Here is a 7014-nt window from a genome sequence, read left to right on the forward strand (position 1 = left end):
TTTGAAATAAGTTTAACTTTTATTCATTACTTATACTTTCAAAAGTAATTACTCACTTAATATAACAGGAAGGAAGCACATCACAAATTTAAACTAAAAAAATGTAAAATTAGTAAGAATATTATAATCATCAGCATAAAGGCCACAGGTCTTAAAATATTTTAGATGTACTTTGTTTATAAAGAATGAGTATATATTGTATTTGTATTAAAATATTTAAACATGATTATTTTCAGGAGCATATATTTTATATACTTTCTTTTTTATTGTTAATACTATTACATAGATGTCCCCCATTTGCCAGCCTTCATCCAGACCCTGCCCCCTCCCCACCACCACATATATGCATATATGTTGTTTGGCTAATCTCTTCCAGTCCCATCTGCCCCTTCTCCCCTCTGAGATACTCTCTTGATGGACAGCAACAATTATATTTTAGCTACTAACTTACTGTTACTCACAGGTTTGTTACATACCCTGGGCAACTATTCACAGCCTTTAATAACTGAGAATTTAAAGCTTTCTCTCTTTTAGTCATCAGTGTTATAGTAAATAAAAAGAAATGTATTCTGTGGTGAGCAGTTTCCTCCTATTTTATAACCTTGTGGCTATGAAGCTTTCAAGTAAAGAGAAAAATTATTTATTTAGTAGCTAGTGTAGTATTTATGGTGTTTCATTTACTGTTCAAATGAAAATATTGAATTTAAAATAGATCCAGTTACAAGGTGAAGGGAACAAAATTTGTTACCCAAAATATGCCACTTTGACATACTGATCATTTTGAATTAAAATTATTGTGAAACACTCAGTCAAAAAAAAAAAAAGAAACTTTTATCTCTTTTTTTTTTCTCCTAAAAGCAGAGAATATATCTCCCAATTAAAGATATTCTCCTTATACCAGGAGAATAAAAGGTAACCTATCACCGGTGTTAGAATATTCAAGGCTGAAAAAGCTATATAAACAAACATGGTTACTTTTTCATTAGTTTATTACTCTAAACAGAAAACCCTTTGTTTTTTCCAATCTTCACAAATAATTATTTGTCTAAAAATAGCCTGCTTTTGTCACTTTTGAGACCTCCATACACATGTAATTAAATTTGATTTTCTCCTGTTATTCTGTCTAATGTTAATTTAACTTTTATCAGGCAGAAGAACCTAAAGGGTAGAAATAAAATCCTGCTCCCAATCAGAAGCTAGTTTTGACAGAACTGATTGATATGTTCTGAAATTAATTTATATACATATAAAATTATTTCATTGTGTTTAAATATTTTTGATTTATGTGTGTTTGTTTCGTGTTGTTTTTAATAGAAAACTTTGAAAGAGATTATAGAATATAATATTAGAGAAGAAGTAAACGTATGGTTCAGGAAGATTATATGTAATTTCAAGTATTCGAAATTATCTTTCCATGTGGATTTGTTTTAAAAATGATTTACTAGTTCTCTCCAATTGTTGTAATTTGTGGAAGTACATGTAAATTTGTCACCGAAAAAATTTTTTCTTTCCCAGAAAAAAATATGCATGAGATTGAGATGCAATGTTATATTATTTTATCAATTAAAATTAATAGATGTGAAGATCAACATTTCTTAAAAACGTTTGAAATAAGATTTAAAATATTTATTTTTAATCTGCACAAGCTGACTTTGCCTATTCTAGTACTGCTTTCAGGATAAATTTCTAACTTTGCTTCTTTTTTATATTTATTCATGAAGCCACAGGTCCTCAGATGGTGTTTCCTTTATCTACTTTACATTTAGAAAAATGTCATGCCTTAAAGCTGGACAAGATGTACATTTCATTCCTATCCATTGCTTTATTTACTAACTAGAGGCCTGGCGCATGGATTCGTGCACCAGTGGGGTTCCTCAGCCTGGCCTGCAGGGATCAGGCCAACATTCCCCGAGGGATGTAGTAGTGAGCAAAGCAGCAGGCGGCCAGGCAGAAGCCTGAGCCCAGGCTGGGCGCCACACTGATCCTGCTCATCCTGTCCCTGTTGCACCTGCTGCCACCACTATATAGGCTCACTGCTGCTCCATTGTGGTTTCTGCATGCCCGTCAGTCAGCTGAGTGGCGCTTCTGCCGTGGGAGTGCACTGACCACCAGGGGCAGCTCCTGTGTAGAGTATCTGGCCCCTGGAGGTCAGTGTGCACCATAGCTACTGGTCAAATGGTCAGTTAGACACCTAGCATATTAGGCTTTTATATATATAGATAAGTAACCCCAAGGCTCACAGTATCATTACAACACTGCACTAGCCACCTATTCATATGGAAGACTTAAAGCTCTTCAACTCATGCATTGATCATTTCTCATTTTACAGTATTAAAAACCAGTAGTAGTTCCAAAAGAAGCATTATATTGGCCATAAGGTTTTTGAGTAAGCAGTTGGATCTATGCATATATGGATATAATGTATGAACAAATGGCTGAATGAGCTTGGATTTAACCAGAGAAGTAAAAGTGTATTTGCACAGAGAACAAAAATAATCTAAAAGTGGTCTTTAAAAATGCCTGATCTACTTCACTGTGAAGTCTCTCAGACTAAAATTAGATTTCTATCTCAATGACAACTTGTCTCCTTGATTTACTGTATTTTGAAATGTCAGATCAAATATCCCAGAAGGCATGTGTTTGTTTACTATGAGTCAGAGCACGTTCCCTTGTGCCAAGCTATCAGCCATCTTGATTTTGGTATATTTACTTAATTTCAAGTATCTAAACATATAGTTTAATCTCCACATGTTATGTTAACTTTTAACTACTGTATTTATTTTTGATAAATATTCTTTGCCTATTTAAAGAATGATTTCCAATCCTCTATTTGAAATAAAGCTATTTCCTGGTAAAACAGTAAAGGTCTGATATATAATGTTATTTTTTGTTATGTCACAACCCAATACAATGTATAACTTGAACAATGCTGGTTTTATATAAAAATATAAATTAAAACATGCATTTTTTAAAAAGTGAATACTATTCTTTAAAAATTATCATTTTCTGCCCAGCCAGCATGACTCAGTGTTTGAGCCTTGACCTATGAACCGGGAGGTCATAGTTCAATTACCAGTGGAGGCATATGTTCAAGTTGCAGGCTCTATTCCCAGTATGGGGTATGCCAATCAATGATTCTTTCTTATCATTGATGTTTCTGTCTCCCTCTCCCTCTCTCTTCCTCTCTGAACTCAATAAAAATATATCCTATATAATAAAGAGGTAATATGCAAATTGACCATCGCACCCTTGCACAAGATGGTGCCCCCAATGTGGTCAAAAGATGGCCGCCCCCTGTGGTCACAAGATGGCCTGCAGGGTAGGGCAGTAGGGGCAACTGGTCCAGCAGGGGAGGGCAGTTGGGGGTGACCAGGCTGTCAGGTGAGTGGTTAGGGAGTGATCAGGCTGGCAGGCAGAAGTGGTTAGGGGCATTCAGGAAGGCAGGCAAGCGGTTGGGAGCCAGCATTCCCAGATTGTGTGAGGGATGTCCGACTGCCGGTTTAGGCCCGATCCCCCAATTGGGAAGGGGGGGAGAAATCAGTGGCATGCCAGCTGGGTGGCTGAGGGGAGGGGCCATGGGCGATTAGCCAGCCACAGTGTGTGCATCATAGCAACTGGTCATTCTGGTCGTTCTGGTTGTTTTGGCATTCCAGTCACTTGATATATATATATATATATATATATATATATATATATATATATATATATATATATTCTTATGGTTTCTTTAGTTAGTCCTATACTTGTTCAAAACCTATGTACATGAATGATTTGCCACAAAATATTCCACTTTAGATAAATGATATGTATTAAATGGAGATGATCATAATTATTAACTGATTGTATAAAAGCTCAGAAGAGATGAAGTAGCATAAGAATTTCTTTCTTAGGAAAAGTTCACTATGACTGTGAAATATTTTTTACTGGACCACTATCAAATTCATACTACAAATGACACTAAAACAACTTAACTTGTAAAACCATAGGCTTTGTATCATGGAAGGTCTTATGTATTCAATTTAATATTTTTCCAAAGTTGAATCAGCACAGATATGATTTTTATGAACAACATTCCTTCAGTCCTTCTCCCTTTCAGGCTATGAGATAAAGCCATACTATTTGGCTGAGAACTGAGTAGCTAACTCAGCTTGGTTCTAATCTATTTTTCAACTATGTTTACTTCTATTTTTGTACAGAAAAGATCTAGAACACATTGATTTATTTATTCATTTCCTCCTGAAAATGAGCTATATCTTCCTTTGTTAGAACCTCTTTTTACTTTCCCTGAGGGTCTAACTTTTCTGTAATGTAATCTTACCTTTTCTCCTGCCCTCTGCCTTCTTTCATTATCTCCCTCCTTTTCTTCAGGGATCATACATTTGTTTTTGTTTTTTTAATATATTTTATTGATTTTTTACAGAGAGGAAGGGAGAGGAATAGAGAGTTAGAAACATCGATGAGAGAGAAACATCGATCAACTGCCTTCTGCACACTCCCTACTGGGGATGTGCCCACAATGAAGGTACATGCCCTTGACCGGAATCGAACCTGGGATCCTTCAGTCCGCAGGCCGACGCTCTATCCACTGAGCCAAACCGGTCAGGGCCATACATTTGCTTTTAAAAGCATTTTTGTATGATTGATTTTTGAAGAGAGGAAGGAACAAAGAGACAGAGAGGGGAGAGAGAGGGAGAGGGAGAGGGAGAGGGAGAGGGAGAGGGAGAGGGAGAGGGAGAGGGAGAGGGAGAGAGAGAGAGAGAGAGAGAGAGAAACATTGATGATCTGCATCCCACATATGTCCCAACCTGGGATGGAGCCTGAAATCTGAGTATGAGTATGAGCCCTGACTGGGAATCAAACCTGCCCCCTTTAGGTGTACAGGATGATGCGCCAATTAACTGAGCCACACCAGCCAGGGCTCATTCATTCATTTTTGATGAAATATTTTATTTTAAAAGTATAGAAAATAAGATAATTTGAACTTTACTCATCACAAATTTTAATAGCTAAAACATTATAAATATCATGAAAGCCCTCCCGTTTTTTTTGTTTTTTTTAAATATATTTTATTGATTTTTTACAGAGGAAGGGAGAGAGATAGAGAGTTAGAAACATCGATGAGACAGAAACATCAATCAGCTGCCTCCTGCACATCTCCTACTGGGGATGTGCCCGCAACCCAGGTACATGCCCTTGACCGGAATCGAACCTGGGACCTTTCAGTCCGCAGGCTGACGCTCTATCCACTGAGCCAAACCTGTTCCGGCGGCCCTCTGGGTTTTTATTTCTACCCTCTGTACCTCTTACTTGCCCAGAGGTCACTACTCTTCTGAATTTACTTCAGAGCATTAAGAAAATATTTATCCCTGGTATAATGTGCAGCCCAAAGCCCTGCTATGGATGACTTGTTGCAGCTGCTGGGATTATGGTAGGTGAAAGCCTTCAGCTGTGAGCCCTTTCATGGCACTGATGTACCTCACATAACCACTTTCTTAGGTCATAAAGGTATGAAGGGTTGAAAGGTCTGGCCATTTCCACTGGATGGGGAATAACTTTAAAGGATCATTCCACCTCCAGAGCTCGTGGTGGGAATGGCTGGGCTGGTTGGTGAATCTTCCTCACATGCAGGGTGGGACAAAAGTAGGTTTACAGTTATTCTTTTAGAAAATAATACAATAATTAATAAATAATAAAACAAGAATAAGCTTTGTGTTTGGAGTACTCACAACTGTAAAAGTACTTTTGCCACACCCTGTGTTAACTTCTCCCCATCCCAATTTCATCATGTTGGAGACGTAGGCCCTGTATTACAGTGTTGAATAAAAGCACCAATGTGTGGCCTCATGTTTCAGTCTTTATATTTCAACCTTTAGTGTTACACTTTTAAGGTTTTTTTGGAAGGCTTTAGAGCCGTGCTAGCCACATGTTGTTACTGACCAGTTGCAATTGAGGTGTATGAGTAAGTGCACCAGAGGTGAAGAAGTATGAAAAAAATGCAAAATGTCTAATTAATGATTTATTTTTCTTATTTTGGAAATTTGTTGAATTAATATTTTGTATTGGGAGTACTAAAGTAATTAACATATTAGTCTCATTAGCTTCATTTTAATTTTAATTTTTATTATTTTTTTAATATTTTTTATTGTTTTTTTTTACAGAGAGGAAGGGAGAGAGATAGTTAGAAACATCAATGAGAGAGAAACATTGATCAGCTGCCTCCTGCACATCTCCTACTGGGGATGTGCCCGCAACCCAGGTACATGCCCTTGACCGGAATAGAACCTGGGACCCTTCAGTCCACAGGCCAATGCTCTATCCACTGAGCCAAACCGGTTTCGGCTTCATTTTATTTTTTAAATATGGCTACTAGAAAGTCCAATATTGAAGAAATTATTTTTTGCTAAATTTCTTTTTATTTGATTAGGTATGGAGGTCTTATCAAATGCATGTTCTGCATCTATAAGATCATCTTTTAGTTTATTGCATTAATTAGTTAATTTATGAGTTACATTCATATATTTTTCAAAGGGTCAGCCATCCTTGCTCTCAAGTGATTCAACCCAACCTAATCATATATTTTTTTACAAATTTAATGCATAATTAGTTTGCTAATATTTTACTTAGAGCTTATGAATCTGTTACTTGATGATATTGGTATATAACCTTTCTTTCTTGTTCTGTCCTTGTCAGATGTTAATATGAAGGTAACACTAGCCCAATAAAATGAGAGGTGAATCTGATTAATTTCATTTTGATGTTTTTCTGCTTAAGGTTTAATGTTTAATTTGGATGGTCATAGGACCATTAATATTTTTTAACTTTATTGTACCAATTTTGGTAATACCAACTCTCTATTGTTTATTTTCTGCTTTCTTTGAGTGAACCTCTCATCCTTTTGAGAAATTCTTAATCTAAAAATAGTTCATTTCATCTTTTCTTCTATGTGCATTTTTGCTAGAAATTTTTCTCTCCATATTTTACTAATACCAATTAAACTAAATGTTTTAATTATTT

The sequence above is a fragment of the Myotis nattereri genome, assembly GCF_964212035.1.
Source record: "Myotis nattereri genome assembly, chromosome: 2".
Classification (NCBI taxonomy): domain Eukaryota; kingdom Metazoa; phylum Chordata; class Mammalia; order Chiroptera; family Vespertilionidae; genus Myotis; species Myotis nattereri.